The 26465-nt window shown below is 43.8% G+C and overlaps 1 protein-coding gene and 1 long non-coding RNA gene across 4 annotated transcripts in view; one reads left to right on the plus strand and one right to left on the minus strand.

The window, feature by feature from the left end:
- The window catches only part of LOC142491535 (uncharacterized), a 258875-nt gene that overhangs the window by 180610 nt on the left and 51800 nt on the right, over window positions 1-26465 (minus strand). The window lies entirely within an intron of this gene.
- Window positions 12039-26465, plus strand: part of SLC6A4 (solute carrier family 6 member 4) — a 122545-nt gene continuing 108118 nt past the window's right edge. Inside the window, exons 1-2 of one of the 3 annotated variants that reach the window (XM_075594235.1) lie at window positions 12039-12229; window positions 22280-22377. The gene's annotated coding sequence lies outside the window, so the exon portion shown is untranslated. The remainder of the gene's footprint in view (window positions 12230-22279; window positions 22378-26465) is intronic. The other 2 variants (XM_075594234.1, XM_075594236.1) reach the window with 2 other exon arrangements.

Below are 26465 nucleotides of genomic sequence, written 5' to 3' on the forward strand. Positions count from 1 at the left end.
GAGACTGGGTAAGCGCAGAGGTGCTTGCGCCCCGTATGGGTATGCTTACTGCCCGTGTCCCTCGTCGTTTGATCCAGGAGATTAAAGATGCAATCCACCCCGACTCACGCACCTTCATCGAGGGGGTTTTGCAGACCGGAGAGCCTTGTCAACCTTTCAACTTCAGCTCTCCGGATCTTTGCGTAGAACCCAAACCACGGCAACCCCCTCGGGCTCCTATCTCCCCCAACCTCAGCAGGTTGGGGGATATGTCCCCGGCATGTTTCCGCGGCATGCCGAGGAAAGTCCTGTATTCTCTGGTGCTCCATATAGTGCACTACCTCGCCCTTGTCACCCGCCCAGATACCATCTGGAGGCGGGTATTTCTTGGGAACGAGGGCGAGAGACCCCGGTGGAAGGAAATCTATTCAGCTTTGGTTCTCCGTCCCGCCGGGGATTCGAGTGGGAGGTCCTCCACGGAGCGCTGAGCACAGGAGAGTATTTGGCACACTTCACGGACTCCCCCGCCTCCTGTCCCTTCTGTGGCGAGCGAGAGTCCATATTCCACATTTATCTGAGCTGCGCCAGACTGCAGCCCCTCTTATCCACCTTGAGGAGCCTTCTTCTGCAGTTCTGGCAAAAATTTTCCCCTCATCTTTTTATTTTTGGGTGCCCAGTGTCCCGAGACAATAAGCCTAGGGATCTCCTAGTTAACCTGCTCCTGGCAGTGGCTAAGGTAGCCATTTACAAGACCAGGAAGCAGCGTTTGGAGAGGGGGGTCCCAACGAACATCGTGGCAGTATTCCGGGCGCTGGTGCACTCCCGTATTCGGGCAGAGTTCACGTACGCCGAGTCCGCTGGGACGGTTTCGGAGTTTGCCTCCCAGTGGGCGTTAGGCGGGGTGCTCTGCTCGGTATCCCCCATCATGGGTTCTTCTGAGTTAACCCTTCTTTTTTAAGTGCACTTTTTACAGTGCACTTGCTGATTCCCTTATATATTTGTTTGACTGGTTTTTCTTTGTTCTACTTGGCAACAAGTAGAATTGCTGTTTAACTGAATTGGCCGGTTTCGCCGGCCAATCAGTATTGAACCAGATCAAAATAGGCTGGTTCCTTTCGTTGACTCATTCAGAAAGCGGAAACCAGCACACGCCATCTGAAAAAAGTTTATTTTACAGTGGGAGCTGCAAACTCAAATTCGCCGACACTTTAATGGCCGATTCGCCACTTGTGACAGGGCTGCCCACCTCGGATTTATTTGATAAAAGCCTGTCCCCTTGCTATTGTACATTATAAATATTGTTCGCATTTTTAAAAAATACAGAACAATGAGCCTTGCCCCGCGGTTTAATAAAGGTAGATAAAAAAACAAAACAAAAACGAGACAATGCTACACCCTTTTTAATCCACGTTGAGCACTGGCCATGCCTCAGACAGCAAAAGGAAATGAATAATGTGAGCTCTTCAGGTCAGGAAATAATGGTATGTACATTGCTGTGTACATTACCAGCGCTATATAAAATAATATGTTTGTTATTATACTTTACAATCCATTGTTAATATGCTAAGCAACTCATTATGTGGTAGATGCACTAAGGCAGCGGTGCGCAAGGTGGGGAGCGTGCCCCTCCAGGGGGGGCGCAGAATTTGTCTGGGGGGTGCGGGTGGTTGCAGAGGCCCCGCACTTTTCCCCAAGGCATTTAAATTAAATGCGGGGGAGGGGGGATCGCGTCAGTCCCCTGCAACTCTAAAAACTTACCTTGACTCTGCCGGCATCACTCGACTCCATGTCAACGCGGCGTCAAATGACGCTGCCGGGTCATGTGACGTCGCACGCGTCAAATAACGCTGCGGGTCGTGTGACATCACATGACCCCGTGGGGTCATTTGACGCTGCATCAAGGTAAGGGGGGCGCGAGCAGCAGAGGAGGAAAGGCAGGGGGGGCGCAGCTGCAAAAGTTTGCGCTCCCCTACACTAAGGTTGGGTGCCGACCTCGGTGAACGCCAGCGTTCTTCCTCACTGCAATATCCCCTACTGCCCACCAGGTGGCGTCTAGTTCAGTACATGGAAGACCTTTCGAGTTAGTCTGAAATGCAAGTGAGCGGGGTACATGGCCTGTAACGACATCTGTATCCTACCTAACACTCTCTGCTTTTACCATATGTCTTATGCGCTGTATACTGCTTTACAGTGCATTTAACAATGTAAAATGCCCATGCGTCTGTATATATGTGTGTATATACAGGATACAGAAAAAGTGCCTCTGTTATAATTTTATTTATATAGCGCCAACCATGTACACAGCACTTAACAACATTACAATAGGAGGTAAATACAATGCAAACAATGTGAATATGTCCAACAGGTAAATGACAACATAATACTAAAGGGCCTGTCCCAAGGAGCTTACAGTCTGAGAGTAAAGGCACTGACACTGAAAACAATGACACTACCTTTGAAGTTGTGGAGCCTTGTTTAAAGCCCAAAGGCCAGAAACTTGCAACCTTGGGCAAGTCACTTTATCTCCCTGTTCAATCTCGTTCCAACTTCAGATGGTAAGTTCTCCAGGACAGGGACTTCCTGCACCTGCAGAATTCTATGTGCCGCGCTGTATAAGAAAACTTATTATTAAATATATTCTTTATCTGATTATTTTTTGAGTTTAGTATTCTTCTTCAGCCTACCTTAATGGTGCCGTCATGACATCCACTAACCACTGGTCTTCCCAAGGTCCGTCATGCTCGGGCCCTGATGAAGTAAACCAAGTGCCTTCCCTTATTGTATCTTATCTCCTGCAGATTGTTCCCGCTGCTCTCCATGATCAGACTGGGTTAGGAAGCCCTCCCGTGTTTACGAGGTCAGATGGAGAAGATGTGATTACAAGCAACCAAGTGAATGGGATGCAGGAGGTTACATGACACTCGGGTGCACAAAATTAGATTAAAGGAGCACAGTCCATTGGACTTGAGGTTCAAATTAACTTTTTGTTAATGTGGCCCTCGTCATGTTTTCTACTGTGATTCTTCCATTTCATTTTGATGTCGCTGCACTCCGAATATACCTAGCTGTACGCGCGTGCAGAATAGGAAGCTTTTATTTGTACATTACAATGGGATGATGCCTATATAACTGCATATTTCTATGATTTTCTAGCTAAAAAGGATACAACACAAAGAAGCAAAAACCTATGTCTTTGACATTTCCCCCTCACCCCCCCCCTTTGTTTTCTGGCCAAAACGGCCAGAAAGGACTTGCTGGACTTTCCGCCTGTGAAACGGTTACATCAAAAAGCCTATCTGATATAAAGAACGTGGGCTGAGCATCTTGGGATCTAAAGAAGACAGCTGTGTGGTCTTGTAAGCTTATATATGACCGCTCTTCGTAGTGTTCATGTTAGTTGAATAAAAAAAAAAAGCAAATAATGCAAATAACAGCGTACGGCATTTGGGATAATAAATATTTTCAGAGTTGTATTTGTTTTCACAGCTCTTATTCCGGTAATTGTGATACTTGAATATTTGCTTTCTTTCCATGAACCCTTTATTTGTACTTTCCTGCATGAACCTCACCTGGCACAGAAGAGGCGAGAGACGGTCACCCTTCACCTTCACGTGCACATAACCATGGAACACGATAGTACAGAGCACGACCTCTTACTGACAGGGATTATATGCAGGCAAAGACGCCACTGGTGTCTGAAACTGTAGTCTGTCTCACAGTCTGCCTCAATTTCCCTGCTTTATTTTATAGTAAGATGAGGCAGATCACCCGAACACCTCCATTCTCCCCATTGTCACGTCTGGCAAACCTGCAGAGAAGGATTCTGGGTATTGAACACACTTTTAGTGCTGTCATGTACAGCACGCCTTTGAGCATGTGACCTGCATATAGGACAAGGGTTAATACACAGCTCTCTAGCTGACCCACTTTTCACCTTCGCAAAGGTCCCTCAAATGAACAATATCTCCCCTCAATCCGTCCCCATATACCATCTGTCACGAATAGCACACAAGTGAGCACGTGACTTACATATCCAACCAGGGTTAATACACATGGCTATTCTAGCCAACTCACCTTTCTCCTGTGCAAGGCACTTTCAATGAATTAATATTAACCCTTAACTCAATTGCAATCATGTCTATCCAGCGCCAGAAACATCTAAAATATGTAATTAATATATATATGCACAGGGTCTCGGGTCCCTGTTTATTATAGAAAAAACTATGCACTTAATGCTCAAAAATCTGTTGTAGCAAAATGTTTCTGAAAATGTAAGAAATGTATGAAAATAAAGTCCTCCAACTAAGTTGTGACCTGTGTGTCATCTGTCTCTGGGATGCACAAGTAATCATGCAAGAATGTTTTGTTTTCTTTGAGGTTGACAGACTGGTATCTGGCTATCGTTTATTGCCTTCTAAACAATATGTCACTTTTAGTGGGCTCTCAGCGATAGCCCCCCCCCCCCCACCCCCGTTTTAAGCCTTTTTTGAAGACCTGCACAGACCCAGGAAAACCCTTGACCTGTCATTAACCCAATATATTGTACTTTTTAAATCAAACTGTAGCTACATTAAGCCCTGAAGCATCAGATTGATTTAAAGACTTAATATCTCATGATATTACCACGACAAGCACTCTATCCATTTTTACATGGGCCCTCTAAAGCAGTGTTTTCCAAACCTCTCCTCGTGACCCAAGCCCGCACCAGGTTTTGGGAATAACCAATGCACTGGCACCCAGGGGAATGCACTTTTCTTTTTGCATATTAATAGAGTGTTGGGTGGTTCCCTCAGAAACCTGGTGGGTCACAAGGAGAGGTTTGGAGAACACTGATGTAAAGCCAGAATGGTCTGTTGGGTAAATTAATCCCATCATTTCAGCAGTCAAAATATGATGGTATTGGATAAAGCGGAGTATTGCAACTTTTATTTACCAACCCAAACGTTAATTTCTTTATTAAAGCCTCAGTCCTTCCAAAAATGAAAATGTGTGTGCAGGTAAATCATTGTTTGTATAGCGCCATCCATGTACACAGCGCTACACAGTAGTAATAGATGCAGCAAAATAGAATGGGGTGTAATACATAATGGGAATAAGCACTTCCTACATAGTAAACATTAGGAAAAGGAACGCATATTATACAGGTGATACTAACTGCATTTTCACAGCCTTTCCGGTTGGTTAATAGTTCAGTGGCTGCAGCTGTTACCATAGTCTGTTGTCTTCATTTCTGGGAATGATGATGGCAATTAAAAAAACCCTGACAGGTATATTTACATTAATTGGTATCCCCAGAATTCACCTACAACATGTAAAAATGGCAGCATGGCTAAACCTTCCCACCCCCCCTAACCTCCCGGCCCCCCTTCACCTCCTCCCAACCCCCCAAAAAACAACCAAACTCATCAGCAATATTACTTCAGAAGCGGCGACAAGAAAGGAAGAACGCCATGTTTGTGGTGGCTAGGAATGGCCCCTGCTGTAAGGCTGCAATCCCTGCTACCTTTGGCATTTTTCTGAACAAGAAATAGAGCAAATGCTTTCTTGGGCCATGAATGGGTATATTCCCATTATTAATATTGGTGTCTTATAGCCAGTTTTCTCATCGTGCTCGCTGTAATACGAGTGATCTTTGGAACACGTGTTTATATGCCATGCACCATAGTAACCATGTTATAACATACTAATTGACGCACTAATCTCATTTCATGACGGCACTCTTATAAACACAGATAACCAGAGAAAAAAGGAAGACCTGCAGCTCTGTTTGTGTTGAACATGCTTGTAACTGGTGGCACATCTCTGTAAACTCTTTGTTATGCTTTGCACGGTGACTCTATAACCCAGGGATGGCCTACTCCAGTAACCTACTGTGGAGATCTGTCTAATGCAAAGGTAGCCAACTCCAGTCCTCAAGAGCCACCAACAGAACAGGTTTTCAGGATATCCCAGCTTCAGCACAGGTGGCTCAATCAGTGCGGAAAAAGGGATATCATGGAAACCTGGCCTGTTGGTGGCCCTGAAGGACTGAAGTTGACTGCTCTAACTTTTCTAGTATTAAGATTTCTGCCATTTGCATGCGAGGATTACATTTTTCTCTAATAGTGTCTGGTTTTAATTATAAATTCTAATGGGAGATAAAAAAACAAAATGGTAATAAAACTAGGGAGGTACATTTTCTTTTTTAAAAGCATATTTTGATTTCCTATGTGCTTCTCGTTACATTTTTTTGGGCGGGTATTACAAATGGAAAGACAGCATTATTTATTTTTTAAATGACTTTTGTTGAAATAAAATCATAGAATACAAATATTGTTTAGATACAAACGTTACGCGATAGAAAACAGCATCCAGAGGGATTTGTTACACGGGGTTATAAAATCCCTCATTTATTCACAGTACCTCTGCGTGTTTAATGATGTTACACCCACTGAAGAATTCCTGCAGAGGTTCATTGTCCTCTACTGCAGCCAAACGACACCTATCAAAATCTATCAGGGTTAAATCTAGTGGAAATCTATTTTTCTTTATAAGTCTCCATTGAATTGAATAGATCTCCATTTAATACCCACATGGTCAATTTAGCATTTATAGTCATTTGTAAAACCCTAGTAACCACACCACCCAAGTGAGTTACTCGTCCCCTGGTTTTAATGTACTTCCACTTTCTTCTCTATGCAGAAGGGAAGAGGACTTGAGACGGGCAGATTTTTGGGGGCTGAATTTGGATCCGCTGCGGATTGGCCGGTTCCTGGGGTACTGCTGGTTTCAGCGGATCAATCTTAAAAAGGGCGATTCGTTTTTCGTGGATTTTGACTTATTATTACCAATACGCTCCGCCGATCCCACAAACCCACGGACGGATTCCTGGAATCCTATCCCCGGGTCTCAAGAGTCCGCCAACAGATCGCTGAATCCGCGCATTGGAGTCTACAAATCCGCCCACGGGTTGTATCCAATGGCGGTTTCTGATTAATCCGTGCGGATTTAAAACCGGCGAAATCCGTTGGCGGATTTTACACCGCAAAACGGATTTTGTAGGGAAAAGACGAGAAAATCCGGGGAAAGGATGTGGGTGGATTCCCCCATCTCTAATGAGGACTCCGAGTGTAATTGATGTTTTATCCCTGCATTTTACCTGCGCTCCGATCTACTATTGTACCGCACAGACTCATATAGCTGGTGCTGTATAGAAATGACATTATATTCATTGATATTACAGGGTTGCAGACCTGTCTGAGACATGCGAATGTGCTCACAAGTGGTATTTTTATTTGCTGTACACTGTACGATGGGGGTTTTTTGTCACTTTTTTACCCACTATAACTTGTTTTGTGCCTGGTTATACCCACTACCAGCTTCGTGTGGCATATCCGGTAATCAGCCTCCCACTGATGAGACCCAAAAGGTTGAAACAAACTGTCTTTGAGTAGGGTTACTGGCTCTGCACTTCTTTAACCCAGGCTGTACTGAAAAAAAGCTGTGGAATACGGCAGGCGTGTGTTTGTAGGGATCCATGTTAAAATGAACCAGAAGCAAAAAGTGACACTGAGCGCTCATTGGCATGTCATTACCCAGAATCCTTGGCTGAAATGGAAGCACTGTATGGTAAGAGAAAATTGTGAAAATCAGGGTTGCAGAGCTGTCTGAGACATGCAATTGTGCTCACAAGTGTTTTTAATTCATGCACTAGCTAAAGTACCCGGCTTTGCACAGGTTGCAGTACTCTGGAGTCATCTTTTCCATCGCAGACTTGAGATTGTGACCTAATTGATGATGGTGCCCTCTTAAACCCAATCAATAATTCCAGCTTGCAGTGAGTGAGGCTGCATCTCCAACCCCCTGTCACTGAGCGTCTCATCCCAAATTATAGACATCCACCCTCTTCACTGACACTCCCTCAGTGGCACTTACACCCCATCAGTAACCTTCCTCTCTTACTGCCCCTCCTCTCCCTCTCTTACACCCCCACCTCTCACACTCCCCCCTCTCATCATCGCCCATATATTTATATCCCCCCTCTCCCTCCCCCTCCCCCTCTAACTATTCCTCCCCCTCTCACTATTCCTCCCCCTCTCACTCTTTCCCCGTCTCTTTCACTCTTCTTCCCCTACACCCTCACCTCACTCCCCTCCCTCTCTCGCACCTCCACCCCCGCAGCCTATGCTCTCCCCCTAAGGCTGAGTCCCCAGTGTGTTCTGTGACACGCGCGCCCGGCAGGGGGGGGGGGGCGCATGCACAGCGCTATCCGCGATCTGCGGTCTCCAGGAGAGAGGGAAGCTTGCGACGGGAGGGGGCGTGGTCGGGGATTTGCGGGGGCGTGGCCATTACGTCACGCGGCTGGTTCGCCCTCATTGGGTGAACCTCCGGTTGGGGCATGGCCACGCCTTCGTCGCAAGGTTTGAACTCAATTGGATTGAGTTGGAAAAAACCCTGCAGCACGGCGCGGCTGCACCTTCAGCGTGACGGTGTCTACTGGGCCCAGCCCCATTCAGGGGCGGTGCTTAAACGCACAGCGCACGCCGAGCTGTGCGCACAGGCAGTTACTGGGACCGCAGCCTAAGGAATGTCAGGAAGGACTCCAGCTCAGTGCAGCGACCAATTACATACCTCCCTTCAAAGCAAAGGTCAACCAGTAGCCTTGCGTCGAGAAATCTACCAATCAGCGGCCTCGTGCCAAGGAACCGGCCTCGCAGAGCGCTTAAAAACACGAGGGGGGAGTGAGGAGGGGGGAGTGAGGAGGGGGGGAGTGAGGGGGAGGGGGGGAGTGAGGGGGAGGGGGGGAGTGGGGGGGAGTGAGGGGGAGGGGGGGAGTGGGGGGGAGTGGGGGGGAGTGAGGGGGAGGGGGGGAAACGACCGGCCCAGAAGAAAAAATAATCCCCAATTAATATATTCGTTATCCCCTTCCAGGGCTAATTTGGGAAGTAAGTTTCAGCACCTTTTATAACCTTCTTATTTTAGTTACTGCACCTTATTAAAGGGATTAGCAAGAAACTCCATATACTGGATATGAAATGATTAGGAATGCAGCTGGAATGCTAACTTGGAAGGGTTAACTGTTTTTTCCCAAGCCCTTGTCTTTATAACGGGGAATCGTTCCTTGTAGATTCGGTATTACCTAATGTTTCCTTGCTTAGGGTTGCCAGCGACTTTTTGGGTGGAAGAACGCCACTGACCCCCGTCCCTGCCGGAGCGACCTGTAATACATCACCAAGCAAAGCCCTGCCTGGCCGCCTGGCACAGAAAGGGTTAATTGATTCAGTACTGGAGAGAGAAAGGAAGGCAGACATGATGAGATACTGTTCAGTGCTGTTCAGGGTGGGGGGGGGGGGGGGAGCGGGGGAGGGGGGAGCGGAGAGGGGGGTGCGGGGGAGGGGGGAGAGAGGGTGTCTATATTATTATATATTTTAACCTATCCTTGATTCTTAAAAAAATGACTGTATATTGTATTTGGTTATAAGCAGCGGCTGAGATCTGATAGTACTGGGTATCTAGAGTACTACTTTTTAATTAAGACACAGTTCTGCTTCCTATTGAAAGAAGAAGGGGGTTTAATTTACAATTCCCGCCCCTCCCGTTTCTAAAGCATAAATGTGTTTTTCACCTCTCTGAAAATCTGGGTCCGCGTAGCGTCCGCATTATTTCATCCACTCACCATTCAAGTCAGACATAGTACAGCGACTTTCTTTTTTTTTAAGCAACTTCCATCTAGGAGAAATGTATAACTTAACCCGTTTGCTGCCAAAAGGGCCTGCAACACTTTGCCCAAGAGAAAGTGTTAATCCGGTCAAACACAAACACGATAAGACAGTGGAGAGGGAGGCACTGTGAGTGAGTTACTACACTGTTTGCTGTTCATTACCTTGCGTATCACCAGGAGGGGGAAATGTACGAGATACACCAGGATAACACTACTTTTTACTACCAAAGCTAGTGTAGCCATGGCTGGTTTCTGGCTACCATTCTGCCCTCACTGGCATGCAAGCCCTGGTAAGAGCAGGCAGTGCCAGTACCAATCATGGGTTTTCCCCACACCAGGCATTCCCTTGACTGACAGGGGAGGAGGTGGGATTCGGTCTGAGTGTTGCCCAATCCTGGGTTCAGACCAAGTACCTTCGCCCTACTGTACCTAAGGGAGTTGCAACTCCAAATTCATTAGTGTGTCTCTACAGTGAGAGAGACAAGGTAACACACCGGACTGCTGTGCACTGGTAGGTTCTGGGCCTCTTCCCTAAGGGGAGGAGTGAGTGATTACCTATTCCCCTGGTCCTTCTATAGTGCTGGGGAAGAGCTAGGACTACTGCAGGGGCCCTTGACCCATAGTGCAGGTCCAGGGACCATCTTGATCCGGAAACCAGAACAGAGACTGTGTTAGGCAAAGGACTGCTGTGTTGCTGTGAAGTGTACAGGAATAAAATCCAGTTCCTCTTGAATATACCTCCGGCCTAGTGTGTGATCTTACTGGGGGAAAAGGTAACCGTTTATACCATAGGAGATCGCCTGCATACATCTGGAGCTTACTGCAGATGGAGGCGCTGTGTACCATGGAGTAAATGTCGGGTATACACCCCAGAAGCCTGTCCTGCAGTCCCCACAACCATCAGCAGACAACTCAGCCTCTTGTGAACCAACAGGTAGCATGCACCATACACCTAGTAACAGGGGGAACTCCCAAGGGGTGGGGGAAACACCGCTACACTAGACTCACATTTCTATTTTTAATAAGCAAAGAAGGGTGTGTAACCGTGTTGGAGAATTTATTTATTTATAAAATATTTTACCAGGAAGTAATACATTGAGAGTTACCTCTCGTTTTCAAGTATGTCCTGGGAGTAGGTGGTAAGATACCTTTTATTGGGCCAACAAGTAGTTGAAATGTTACAAGCTTTCTAACCTCTCAGGGTCCATCATCGGGTATGGCAAAGAGGAGTGTGTGGGACAGGACAGTGTGCAAAAATATCTATCTATATAAAAACCCACTATAACTATTTTATCTCTGGTTATCTAAACAAAAAATGTTATCAGGGAATAGTGCATATATATGTAGCCGAGCCCCCTTCTTACCTCGGGAGCGAGTGGTTCCTGGACTAGGCCTAGGCTTGTCCCCTTAGGCCCCAGCTAGGCCCTGAGTAACAACCAGTTGAGTGTTGTAGTGAAGGCCCCAGATAAGGATGCTTCCCCTTAGTGTATTCCTGCAACAGTGACCGGATGGCCACGTGGTGCCCTCCGGCCTGGGAACAGGCCCAGGACCCTATAGACATTCCAGGTGAGACCCTCCAGCGGGAGCTCGCGCCACGTGCTAGATCTGGATCATTAGGAGAGAGGGGATTGTTGGAGGCCCCACGTCGTGGGACCATACTTATCCTCTATTTCACCAGCTGCACCTGGGTACAGGTTATGGTGGGTGAAAAGGTGACTGACAACCTTCCACTGTATAGCGTATAGCAAATAAACACACTGGTACTTGTGAGGTACAACCAACCTCACACTGATGAGACCCAAAAGGTCGAAACAGTTGTCTGTGAGTGGGTCAATTGGCTTTGCATCTGATTCCAGGCTGTGTTTAAAACAGCCAGCATTGGCATGAGGGTTCCATGTAATAATGCATTTAAGGCAAAAAGTGGCACTGTGTGCTCATTTGCATGTCATTTCCCAGAATCCCTGGCTGCAGTGGAAACAATGTGTGCTAGGTGATAACGGTGAAAAACAGGGTTGCAGACCTGTCTAAGACATGTGTATGTGCTCACAAGTGATATTTATACATACATACATAACACACATGCATACACACTTTCTATTTGTATAGCATAAGTATGGAATACATTGTTCTAGGGGTTTTACGGGATTGAAACTCTGATTCCATGATGCACATCACCTCTGCTGGTTGCAGACTCCGGCACTTATGGAGTTAATAATGGACTAGCTCTGCCTCTTCATTGTGAACCTGCTCTTGACCCAACCAGTGTCATATTTTCAGCCACCGCTGGAGGGCGCATGAGAGTCGCCGTTCTTGGATGAAAGACAAGTTTACGGGGCTGAAAGTGACGCAAAAATATCTTATAGAGCCCTTTGGTAGTAGATTATCTGCAAATCAGACCATGTGAGAGGAATTGGTGTACAAAAGCTGGGCAGGATGCTGAGTCCTGCACTGAGCAGCTGAGATCTCAGCAGGCAGGTGAGGAGAGGGTCAGGGATCCCCATCCAACACTTTGATACCTCCAGGGATTGCATACAGTACTTCTACAAACAGGTAACTTGTTACCATTATCACAGTTTGGGATTCGTGTATATTACATAGTATGCCTTTTATTTTATGTGTGTGTTTCACTGTGGGTGATCATGTGCTGTGGTACTGTAGTTGTAACTCTCAGTTTCCCCAATAGTTTTTGTATGAGATCACAGCTCTGATCACATATTAGTGCATTATTCTGCTATGTATCCTACAGGACAGGAACATTTGGGATGGGGGTATGTGGAGCAGTAGCACTGTCTTAGCTCTGAAAGTTGTGTTTTTTTGGCATAAATATACTTTTTTTTTCTGCAATAAGGAAAACTTTTTTTTATGTATGAAAAGTATTATTTTATGTGATAGGACAAACACTACACATAGCACATGTTCAGCTTCCAGTCACATTGTGCTTCTTGTGAATAGTTCATTCTAGTTACAAGCAGCATCTGACACCCAAGTCCTGCAGAGCCCAGAGTGGGCAGAGACAGCGGACTGCGACCAGATGATGTTAACAGATCTGCAGAGCTGTTGTTTGAACCTTGTGTTTTAAGAGGGATCCCTTCCCGGATCCTACTGATATATACCAGGGTCACGGATGAGAATAACTTTACTTTTAAGTGGCTAGTAACATAGAGGGGGTAATTTATACATGTTTGCGTCTAATGCCCACATTCAAGGGAGTGATACCTTTGCAGCTTAGGGGGGTAACCTGTGTTTTAACAAGGCAGTACAGAGGTTTTCTGATCTACTGTCCAGCATGTGATAGCAGGGAGATAGGGGAGAAGAATTGGGGACCTTTCTGTATGTTCTGAGGAGGACACTTTTATTTGGGAGAAAGTAGGAAAATGTGATATATTACTGTATCAGAGAAAGTGGGGACATTGGCTGATATCACCATGTCTCCTAATTAAGAGGGTGATAATATTATTGTGTATGTGTAATAGGGTGTCCTTGACTTATATGTGGTACTATGGAGGTCTATGAGGGTAACTGGTGTGTGTGTGTGTGTGTGTGTGTGTGTGTGTGTGTGTGTGTGTGTGTGTGTGTGTGTGTGTGTGTGTGTGTGTGTGTGTGTGTGTGTGTGTGTGTGTGTGTGTGTGTGTGTGTATATATATATATATATATATATATATATATATAACAGTTAACTTGATTTTTAAGTGTTTTTTTTTTAAACTACTGCAGCCAATGATATGATACATGTAAAAGATTGAAGCTGATTTTTAAGTGTGTTGTTATTGAAGTCTATTGCAGCAAAGTTATATGGGGAAAAGGGTGCTCCTGGCTTTAGAGGTTGATACTTGGTAATATATCGGAAATAAAGGTGTCAGCCCTAGAATGAGTTGAGATGCTTATCATACACAGAATGCCATAAATATTAGGCGTCTGGAAGAGAGTACTAAAGTGTTCTAATACTCACTGATCAGATGTACTTTACATGATGCCCCAGCAAAGAATGAAAGAAGCACAGGATTGTATAATATTCGTGTATATATAAGTGCTTTGGGTATTTCATTAGATAAATATTTACATCTCACGCTGGTCCGATTAGAAACGACATTTTCATTTGTGAGCAGATTATAATTTTTTCTATTCAGAAAGGATTTGTATGATTTGGGATCCAATTTTCTTTTTTTACATTAAATGTATTCCCAGACAGTTACAATAGAAGCTGGATCGTAATTATTTCCAGGGCAGGCTGCATGTAGATTTTTTTCTGCAGATTTGAAAACAATGTTGCTAAAATGAGGAGTAACGAGACCTATCAGCTGTGCAGAAAATATTTGTATACTTTTATTGGTGGTAGAAAAGTGTGTACCACGAGCTGATTATCTTTGCAGACAAACAACTTCAAACTTTTGACAAACTGCTGCATTTGTATTTTCATTAACAGTTGGTAAATATATCACCTAATACCTAGCACCCAATCTGCCTCATTTTATATTATAGACATTTTATTTCTGCTCATACAATCCGAAATGTGATATGTTTTTGTGTTCAATACATATGTCCCACCTTGGGGAGGAAGAGGGGGCAGGTAAGGTCTGTGAGATATTATTAAACAATAATCTTGTTATTTCATATAATCTTGGGTTAAAAAAATGCTACCTAATGTCCACGTGTTAGTGTTTTTATGATCTGAAATATTAGATTAGCAATGCAAAGTCAGCATGTAAGTGTAATTACGGATTAAGATACAGATAACGCTATTTATTATATCTTCCTTATCAATCATTTGTGATAATTCTATAATTTACTTAGTCACTCCGGAAACAGTTCATGATTCAGTGTCCTGTGTCACCCTCCCTGAGAGGCAGCACGCTGGGGTATAAAGCAAGACTGAGCAGGAGTCAGGGCTACACACTTCAAATGTTTGGCAGCACCTTAAATGCAGGCCCTTTTTATTAGCCTGTGAAGCTGCTTCCATGTTATGGAGAAGGTTTTATTCCCGTTCATTTCAATGGATCTGGACTCTTTTGTAGTGCAGAGAGGTAGAATCACAGCATATGGATTCAGGGCAGTAGCTAGAGACTCAAAACATAGGGGTGTAGGGGTATCTCAGTGTCTTTGAAGCGGGTGAACACTGAAATCCGGTGTCAGCTGCTTGTGACCTTGACCAAATCACTGAATCTCCCTGTGCTTCAGACAGCAAATTAGATTGTAAGCTCTATGGGGGACGTAATGCGCCTGCAAAATTCTATGTATAGCGCTGTGTACACATTCAGAGCTATAAAAGAAAAAAAGAATCTGTATTCTTATTAGGTTTTGCGAAGGATTTATCTTTTTATTTATACAAATGTTTTACCAGGGAGTAATACATTGAGAGTTACCTCTCGTTTTCAAGTATGTCCTGGGTATAGAGCTAAGATGACAAATGGTTACAAGTACATAGTTACATTAAGTGAACAGGGTATACATTATATACAAGACGTTGCATGCACAGTTAAAGATAATATATATTATTGGCATATGTAACAGTTACAGACCAGATTAAAATGTGAGACGGCTTTAGTTTTGAAAGAACTTTGACTGGTGGCGGCTGTGAGAGTCTCCGGTAGATTGTTCCAGTTGTGGACATTAGGAACAGAGAAGGGAGGGCATGGCTTATTTCATTACAGAAATATCTCAAATGTATCTTACTGATAATACTTAAAGAAGTATAAATCAAATACATACACCCAGCAGCTCAAAACAATATCTATAACAATTAAAACCAGTAATACTACCATTGGATAAATATGTAAGCAATCTTGATAATAAATCATTTATTTTCATTTGTTCTGTGTAGGCTGTTATTTGGACATTCACAGTATTATACATCAGATCAATAAACAAGGGGAGAAAAAAAATGGCTCCCGGAGTATAGCTCTGACAACGCCCTGGCTACCATGATACTGTGGTTCACTGCCTTGTTTGCCTATTAAATGCTATTGAAGGACTCTCCTGCAGGTTGTAGTTTGGGGGGCTACATGTGTTCATCGCTCAAAATCAGAGCAGGAGATGCAGCAAGGTTTTGTGTATTGTGGTCACTTTCATTACTTGTGTATTGTGGTCACTTTCATTACTCTATCACTGTTAGCAGGGAAAGGCATTGAGATACTCAGACTAAGAGCCACATAAAAAGGGTGCTAAGCAGTGGGAAGCGTGAGTGAGACGGTACATTGAAGAACCCCTGTACTAGGCAGTACCTGGACTGTGTTGAGATACATTAAATACGTTTTCTTTGTCTTTGTGTAAATTAAAGTGTCATGGTACAGTATAATTATTAATAGTATTAAAGTGTTGTAGTATAGTAGATGTATTGGTCCCAGAAAGAGTAAGATACTTTATAGACAGTGATACCTTTTTATGGACCAATATATAAATCGCACAAGGTTGCATATGCTTTATAGACTGCCAAAATCTCTTCATCGAATGACATCTGACGTATTATATGTCGGTCCTTTAAAATGCATCACAATTTATGAAATACCCTTTTTTTGTGTGTAAATAAACTTAATGTGTTTGTTCCCATCCTCTTCTTGTAACCTCATACAATTGTGCACAGTGCTGTGTTCCATAACGAACTCACCTCTCTTGTTGGACACAAATATAGTTAGAGGTATGAGTGGGAAAGATAGTCAGTTTCCTCTAAAGCAGTTTTTAAAAAAACAAAACATTTTTTGGTTAAGGAACCCTATCATTATATTGTCAAATATATTGTCCAATAGCAGGTCTGAGATCAGATGCAATGTAAGGAACCCCAACCCTCTCTAATAGCGTATCTGAGACCAGATGCATTGTAAGGAACCCCAACCTCTCTAATAGTGTGTCTGAGATCAGACGAATTGTAAGAAACCATAACCCTTTCTAATAGTGCATCTGAGATTATATTAATAATAATAGCATGTTCTTGTATAGCGCTGCTAGTTGTACGCAGCGCTTTATGGAGACATTTTGCAGGCACAGGTCCCTGCCCCGTGGAGCTTACAATCTATGTTTTTGGTGCCTGAGGCACAGGGAGATAAAGTGACTTGCCCAAGGTCACAAGGAGCCGACGCCAGGAATTGAACCAGGCTCCCCTGCTTCAAACTCTCAGTGCCAGTCAGTGTCGTTACTCACTGAGCCACTCCCTCTATCAGATGCATTGTAAGGAACCCCAGCTCTCTCTAATAGCGCGTCTGAGATCAGATGCATTGTAAGGAACCCCAGCCCTCTCTAATAACGTGTCTGATGTCAGATGCATTGTAAGGAACCCCAGCCCTCTCTAATAACGTGTCTGATGTCAGATGCATTGTAAATTCTTCTGTATTTTCTACAATTTTCAAATTATATGAAAATTGCAGGGAGCGCTTTAGGGATGCCCAGGTAACCCCTGTTGAAAAACACTGCTATGTTTAACTGTGAGAGAGCACAACCATGTTGAATAAAGGTGTAAAGCATTTCGACATATTTGGTTTATACTATCCTAATAAAAAATAATAATTAAAAAAAAAAAGAGAGATTCTTTTTTAAAACAACCAAGTTTAGGTTTGCGAATAAAAATGAGTGGTAACCCATTCCCACACCCTACCCATTATCATCCCATTTCTTTCAACCACACCCTGCAACAGATACGCTTAAACTGCAGGCACCCTGCCCTGAGACGAATCTGTGATTTTAGTATGCACGACGAATCTTAGATTTTAATATGCACCTAAGTCCAACCATGTACCCATCTCTCTACAGCCATGCAGACAATGTTAAATAAAGGGACTCTGTTGTGAGGTGTTGTTGTATTGGTGACGTCCCTGCTCAGCCCTGCCATGCAGACAATGTTAAATACAGGGACTCCCATTAGTGGTGTTATTGTATTGGTGACGTCCCTGCTCAGCCCTGCTCTGCAGATCTCTGGAGCAGTGAGAGGTTAATGATGACAGTGCAGAGCTGCATGCTGTTTGACAGTGTGCAGACCTCTGTTGTAAATGGGTTTAGGCTGCAGGCCAACATTTAAGCTGAAAATGAAAGCATTCATCAACATAACTCCTTCTGCACCGTCTTAAATGTTTACTCGTTAATTTTAGAACTGCCTAATAGCCTTTTAAATAGCAGCCATACTGTGAATGGCAAATACCGGGAACATTTTTCTTGCAACCCAGGGGGAGCATGCGGAAAAAGAACAACAAAAAAACAGCAATCTAAGTGCAGATGAAACACTATAAGTGAATAATTTCACAAGGAGTCTTGGCTCGTAAGTGCAGCCTACTTACAAGATGTAAGGGGTATAAGGGCAACAATTGGTATCTTTAGTGATGTGGTCTCCTGTGTCCAGGCGTTAATGCACTCCACCCCAGGTATTCAGTGTGGTGATTAAATATAAAGACAAAAGGACATATCCATGGTGCAGATCAATAGTATAAAGGTAGCTATTTATATACGTGATAAAAATGCGCACTTACAATAAAATAAATTTAAAACAGCATGTATCACATAATAGTGAAGGAAGTGAGGATATGATACCGCCGTGTCTAGGCCCGCCGCCTCCGTTCTGTGCATTGTAGCAGCTCTCCCGCATACAGCTGGCTGCTGCGTGGTCACACACTACACCGACTGCAGCTCGATTCCCCTGCAGTCTCCAGAGCGTTACCGCTTTCACACTTAAGATTGGATTTGTTATATGTCGCTTAATATTTAGTGAGCACTAACAGTGTTTAGCGCCTTTTCTGCGCCATCACTCTGTCACAAATACCGGGAACACGCAGCAGCCTCTTTAATCAGAAAGCACACGTGTAAAATTAAATCTGCCTCACATTTTCATCTGATCTGTAACTGTTACATACGCCTAAAAGATAAAATATGTTAAACTGTGCATGCAAAGTCTTGTATATAATGTATAACCCTGCTCACTTATGTATTTGTAACCATGTATAATTTGTCATCATAACTGTGCCCAGGACATACTTGAAAATGAGAGGTAACTCTCAATGTATTACTTCCAGGTAACACATTTTATAAATAAATACTGTTAGTAACGGGCTGTCCGGTGAGGGGTGCGTCGGGGGAAAGTTAGTAAATGGTGGTACGTGACGCGCTGCTTCATGGGGGATCTGTGTAAAAAGTTCCGATAAGTGATTTTGTCATAAAGCAGACGCGAAACATGTTAGCGCCAATGTTTTAAACACGTTTCCCATGGGGGTACAGTATGTGCGTCAATATTATTATACACAAAAAATGACACCAGGGGGGTCGTGTTAGATGTTGTGTGCGGAGCACAAGTGGAATATTAAACTGCAATCGCGCGTCCACTTCTGTGCGGCAGAAATATGTACAAAGTGTCACTCAAGTGTTTGTTGCCGTTAAAAACGAATGCAAAAAGATGCAAACATTTCGTAGTGCAAGGGGCGGCCAACTCCAGTCCTCAACGGCCACCAACCGGTTAGGTGTTCTGGATATCCCTGCTTCAGCACAGGTGGATCACTCAGTGGCTCAGTCATAATGACTGGGCCACCTATGCTGAAGCAGGGATTTCCCTAATACCTGACCTGTTGGTGGCTCTTGAGTACTGGAGTTGTCCGCCTCTGTCTTAGTGTATCCATGTGTTTGTGTGAAATAGTCACTCTGTTGACAGATTCATTTCGGGATTTGATGAACTGTGCATTTGATTATTGGTCAGATAAAAGGACCATGGTAAGAGGGGGGGATATATATATATATTTTTTTTTCATAATTGATGTACTTTTTAATTGGATTTAATTAACACTTGAGGCGTTTATATGTACCTATAATTTAATGTGACTCACTCCGTGCAAATACTACGAAGACACGAGACGCGTGGAAGGACGCGAGTAAATAAATGACAACATACATCGCGAATGATTGCAACCGCATTTAGAACGCAATGTTTCATTTCGTTTAAAAAAAACACAACTCTTTATGCATAACCCCCCCAGCTACGTATGAGCCAGTTATCTCCTGCCAGGGTTACCAAAAGTACACGTGAGGCAGTTCCAAGCGGTCACAAGTGGTATGTTTGTCATGATAAGCAGGCTACGTGTTTAGAAAGCTCACAGGATAATGACCTAATTGTTTGTATTCAGCCCAGATTCACTAAACAGTGGTAAGAAACCTCCATCGCACAAGTAGCTGCCGGGATGTACTTCTAGTATTGAAGTGACGTCACACAGAACAGATATGTTTACAATCTGGGACACTGGTAGGAATGTTGTACAACTCACTCAATCTTCAAGTACGTCTGCAAATCATTTGGCCGTCATGATACTGTACGTGAAATAAACATTTACTAGTAGTTAAATAAGTTAAATGTTATCCTGTAAATGTTTAATACGGTAACATTAAAGTTGATAGTACTTGTACTGCTTCTATATATGCAGATATAGGGGCCTATGTACTAAGTGCCGATAAGCCACTTATCGAGGCCTTTTTCGCCAAAAAGGCCTACTGCTATTCAGTAAGCCCCGATAAGTCGCCGATAAAAGCCCTTTTTCTGCAATTTTTTTGTCCGAGAAAAAAAAAAATAGCCAAACGTGCGGCGAGAAGCCACTTATCGGCAGGTTTTCAAACTCGTGCAATTCTAGTAGCCCCGATTAGCTTATCGAGGTTAATCGTGGCTCTAGAATAGAGATTTTCCTCTCAAAATCCTCCCGCCAGGAAAAGTTGGCAGGAAGGTGGTGGGAAGCTGCCGAGAAGCGGCGAGAGGGGACTTAGAAAAAAAAAATATGCATTTTTCCTGCATCGGATTGATGCCAGGAGTCTCTGGAGCGGATACCCATTAATATCAGCACCGGAGGTCCCCGGCATGAATTCCATGCAATAAAAATGCATTTACAGGCAACTTCATTACCTTAGCGGCTAACTACTAAAGCAATGAAGGGGTTAAGGAACAACAGCAGCTTTATTGGGGGCACATCGGGTGGGTGAAGTGGGTACTTGGCCCTTTACTCACCCCCTCTGCCCCCAATAAACATTTCAATATGTACTAACCACCAATACACAACCGACCCCCTGTGTCCCCACATAAAAGCATTTTACCAAAGGCCGACGGGGGTCCCAGGTGGTCCACGCAAGTGTCCATGGGCCTCCAAGTGGTCCCTGCGGGTGTCTAGGGCCCCTTGGGATGGTCCCTGTGGGTGTCTCAGGGCCCTCAGGTGGTCCCTGCGGGTGTCTGGGGGTCCTCGGGTGGTCCCTGCGGATGGTCCCTGTGGTTGTCCAGGGTTTCTCAGGTGGTCCCCGTGGGTGTCTGGGGGTCTTCAGGGGGTCTCTGTGACTGTCTGGAGGTCCTTGGGTGGTCCCTGCAGTTGTCTGGGGGCCCTTGGGTGGTCCCTGCGGGTGTTTGGGGCCCGCGGGTGTTTCCCATGGGTGTCCAGAGTACCCGGGTGGTTCCAGCGGGTGTCCGGGGGTCCTTGGGTGGTTCCTGCGGGTGTCCGGGGGTCCTTGGGTTGTTCCCACGGGTGTCTGGGGGTCCCCGCTGGCCTGTGTTACCAATTCTGTGCCTAAAAAAAATACATATATGAATACATTCAAACAAATACACCCTACTTCCCCCCCCCCCCCCCCAACACATATAGTATGGTAATGGGCAAAATTACTATTATCCAGATAGGGATTATAGCTCATTTGCCCATTATAAAATAAAACATTAGCCAGCCAGCATAAATAAAGTAAATAAACCTTTTCTACTTACCCCTGCCATCATGAAGGGCTTCCTCATCAGCATACTCCAGGTCCATGTCCTTCGATGCCAGCAAGAATACATGAAAAAATACAATCTAATGGCCCTTAACCCCTTAATCAACTTAGCGGTTACTAACCGCTATAGTAATTAAGGTGTTAACCCGTTCTCTCCCGCTACACACCCGGGAGGCCTAACCACCTACCCCGGGCCCACTATACCCTCCCTGTACCCATTGATTGGCATAGTGGTACATCATACCCATATAATATGGGCATGATAAGCCACTCTATCACTCAATGGTCACCCTAATAAAAAAGCATGAAGGCCAAAAATAGACAATAATAAAAGATATACACAAGCACCTAAACACCCCAATTCAATAAATAAAAGCACTAGCCAACCAATTAAATACATAAATAAAAGCACTAGCCAACCAATCAATTTAATAAATAAAAGCACTAACCAACCAATCAATTTAATAAATAAAAGCACTAACCAACAACACAATTAATTAATTTTAAACATTAGCCAACAAAACAATTAATTTATTTAAATAACTAGCCAACAAATCAATTCATTAATAAAACCACTAGCCAATACATCAATTAAAACCAGTAGCCAACAAAATAATTAAGTAATTAAAAACGCTAAACAATCGGAAAATGAAATAAAAACAAGCCATCCAAATTACAAACAATTTAAGCCAAACAATAAACAGAAAACTAAAAAACAACAATCAATAGAAAAAAGGCATTTGCCAAAAAATGAATTTGCTGTCACTCTATTGACCTGTACCCTAAACGGCCACAGATGAATACATTATCAGTCAATGGGCAATGAAAAACATAAAACTAAAAAAATACAATAAAAGAACCTATAAAAATAAAATTACATACATTCAATATTTTTCTTACCTTTAGAAGCGTTAACCCTCCGAATCCTGGCGATTCTGCAAGCTCTCATACTGCAACGTCATCAAAGTCAATCCAACGCCATCCACCTTGAAGATCCGGAACAGGTAACAAAATTCTTCTTCTTTCTTTTATCTTCAATCACCGTCTCCTTTCTTCATCTGTCATTTCTTTATTTTTTTAATCTTCTATCTTCATCTGTCAATTCAAAACCCAATGTAAATCCAGAACATGATGTTCTCTCATTGTCTTCCTGTTAAATTAGGGCCTGTAACGTCACATTTTCAGGTCAGATGGTACAGCTCCAATCTGATTGGACCCTGTATCATGTGCCCACCTCTTTTTATTTTGTTAAGGATGTGACATCATCTCCAAGGGAGGTACGTCAGTCACATCCTTAAAACCACATGGCTATATCACATGGTATTACAGCCAATGGGATTGAAGACAGTCCCATTGGTTGCTGTACCATGTGATAGGTTACATTAGTTCAAAAGGATGTGACATCACTTTAAGGGACTAATTCCTGTTTGAGGTTTGGTGGTTGCCAGAAATATTACACCTGCACTAAAAGCCCCACGAGAACACATGCTACAATACAGACAGAAAGAACCTACCACACGCATACCACTAGTGGTCACATACAGCCCTACCCTAGAGGGAATACGAAAAATAATCAAAGATCTGCAACCCATGCTGGCAGAGGATGTGACATTAAAATAAATCTTTCCCAAACCTCCCATTCTTGTGTTCCGGCAACCACCAAACCTCAAACAGAAATGAGTCAGCAGAAAACTTCATAATGAACTTAAAGACACTGATAATGGCACAAAACTGTGCTACAACACACGTTGCAAACTCTGCAAACATATATGCCAAGATCCCACAGCCAGTCACAACCACGGAACACTCAATGTTAAAGGATCATACTGCTGCACATCCAGGAATGTAGTTTATATGATTCAATGCAACAAATGTGACCAAGGATGCTACATTGGGGAAACCAGCCAAAAACTTCAAGGCAGAATGAATATGCACAGACACTCTATACTCCACCGCGAAGAAGGAAGATACTGCTCACCTGTGGGACATCACTTCTCCAACCAGATCATTCCATAAATGATTTAAAAATCAAAATCCCCAATGGAATGTTTAAACGCACCCAAGAACGGAAAACATTTGAACTCAGAATGATAAGACTCTTTGACACCAAAACAAGAGGACTTAATGCAGGCATGGGGTTTCTCACACACTATCACAATTGTTTGTAATTATCCTGCCTGCCTGCCTCTCTGCCAATGTTCTTATCTACAACTTCCCCCCCCCCACCCCCACAGCATCCCCTTCCCCTTCATGCTGTTACTTGTCACCATTATATTACCCTTCCAATTTCTTCAAATATCCATTTGTCACCCCACCTTATCTAATCTCTGTTTTTTTCTGCTTTTCAAACCTCTTTTTTAGCCATAGATTCCTTGGTAAACCAGTATTGTTGACCTGAGGAACAGAGGAGAACTCTTATATATAAGGTGGCCTTATATATGATATATACGGGTAGCCCTCGGTATCTGATGTCCCGCTTTCCGTCTGATGCCTTATCCGACGCCGCATAATGCAGTCTGATAGACGCATTACCCGACGTTGGACCCGCTTATCCGATGGTCACCGCCGCCAAATTACATTGACCCGAAATCCGATGGTGTGTTATCCGACGGCGGTTTGCATGACGCATTCTGTCGGATAAGCGAGGATCCACTGTGTATTGTGCCAAACGCCCCTCTTTTGTAGCGCTGACGTCTGTCTGGGTATTATATTGCTTAACTCAGGCATCTGCCTGCTTTATTTTCATCCAAGTAAGGGACTGCAGCTTTAACATGTGTAGGCAAGAGGCACTCAGATATTTTCATTCAGCGGTTTACTCATATCAGTGTTATAGCATTTCACACAGTGTCACTTTTAAGAAATAAAAACCAAATCATATAAAGAAATCCTATCCCTTTCAGGGATCTAACTACACATCAGAATCAGCCCCCAACTGCTGCTGGCCAACTAACCTGGTTCCCCAGCTTAAAACAATGCCCTCTCATTTAGGGTCACTAGATACAGCACAGTCTTTTAGCAACAGCAATAAACATTTGTTTTGTCTTATCTGTTCGTGGTGGGAACACGGTCCCAAGTGTCCAGGCAAATCCTCTGGTACTGTGATACTTGGAGGGGCCGTCCACCCCGAAACTGGAAACAGGGGAGCAGCGATACCCCCAGCCTCCAGGCTCTAAGGAGAGAGACTGAAATGCAAACCTCTCTGTTCTAAATACCTGTGCTAGTGATTAGGAGAGCAGGTGAGGGAGAACTAGAGCCATTGTAATCTGTGGTCTGGATTTTCCATCCAGCTGTCTGAGTTAATGTGAAGCTGTGGAATGGATCCTTTTTTAACTATTCCTGCACTTTCTGACCTAAAACGGGGCAGAAAGCTGCCTAACATCTTTGGACTATGTCACATATCCCCCTCACCAGCTCACACCTACTGGGGTGAGCGGCCATGGACCTCACTGGGGTGAGCGTCCTACCTGAAATACTTGAGCTAACTCCTCAGTACAATATTAAGTATTCACATGACATGAATATGAACTTTTTCCACGGCAATTATGGACAATAGGTTTCGTCATAAGAGACTATAGTTGGCAAACATATTTTGTTGCTCTCTATTAGGGAACTATTTTGAAAAATAAGTGTCTAGCACACATTCTTACAACCCAGGATATGCTAAATATATTCACAAAACCAGACCATTTCTATTACCTCCCTGGGTTTTTCTACTCTAGAATATGAACCTCATTATATATTTACCAACCGAAAAGGGCATTTTTTTTTCTATATTGTAAGCTACCAATATTTTTTTTTTCTTATACTACAGCCTTGTAATGTTAAGGGCCATCAACCCTGTATATTAATTTGTAGTTTAGCTATATTTTCAACACAGAGAACCAATATAACATTGTAATATTGACAAAATGCTTATTCTAGAGGCCTAATATACCTTAACTACAATAGCTTATTTGCATAGTTAAGTGTCCGTGACATAGTCCACACGTGTAAATAAAAAAAAATCGGTCAGTTCCCCCATACTTTTTTTTTTTTGACTTCCAGTTCATTGCATCTTCTGACTTCATTTCAACACCCGCTGCAGCCTGCAAATGACTGGACTGTTTCTTTAGCCACTGACGAGACCCTCGGACCGGATTCTCCTTGGCTCCACAGTGTGGTCCAGAGTGGTGAGATCTGGAACTATTCAGGCGCCGTGTTGACCTTCGTTGCTTTTTCCTTTCAATCTTTGATTTCCCTTTTGTGGCCATTACCAGGCCTTTGGGTTTTGGAGACCTAGTTGCCTCTGTACAAACGTAGTCCATATTAACAACGTCATCAGGATCTGTCAACAAGTTTGTGTTTTCAGGAACTGCCACCCACTTGGCTAAAACATCTTCTGTGTTGGCTTGGGTGTGTTCACTAGTTTGATAATCTTCTGGACAACGTAAATGAAATTGAGGATCTGGATTTTTGAATCCCAGATCAGGGAGTATACTCTCAGTATTCTCAGGAGGGTGCCTATCTGTTTCTGGAATAACAGCAGCACAATCAAGGTCAATTCTTTCTCCTTCCTCTTTGTTATCAGTGAGGGCATTGAGTTTACTTTCCCTGGTCTCCTTTTGTGACCGTGTCTCTTTCAGCCTTGGAATCTGTTTCTCCAACTTCATCTTTATAGCAAATCGTAATATTGCAACAGCATTGAAGATATGCGTATAGGAACGTACAGCTTGCTTGGTTAGGAGGTAGGATTGATATCCCGACTGAACCACTCTAGCGGCTTCTAATTCAACTTCTTTGGAGTTGAGTCACGATTCCATATCTGTCATCTGTTTCAGCGCAAGGTTTAACTCTGTTTCCTTTTCTCTATTCTTGACCTGCAGCTGCAGGTGCTCCTCTCGGGTCTTGTCCAGCTCCAGCAGCAGCTGGGCCCCCTCATTTGCCGTGTGGTCCAGCTGCTTGTGGATTTCGGCCATCTCGCTTTCATAGCGCAATGTCAGGCAGACCACCTGACGGACGGACACCTCCTCCCTTTCGGCGCACTGTATCTTGCGCTCAGCCATCCGCTTCTGCAGCTCTTCCTGTATTTCTAGCTTTTCCTGGATCAATTGCT

The sequence above is a fragment of the Ascaphus truei genome, chromosome 3 (assembly GCF_040206685.1).
Source record: "Ascaphus truei isolate aAscTru1 chromosome 3, aAscTru1.hap1, whole genome shotgun sequence".
Taxonomy (NCBI): domain Eukaryota; kingdom Metazoa; phylum Chordata; class Amphibia; order Anura; family Ascaphidae; genus Ascaphus; species Ascaphus truei.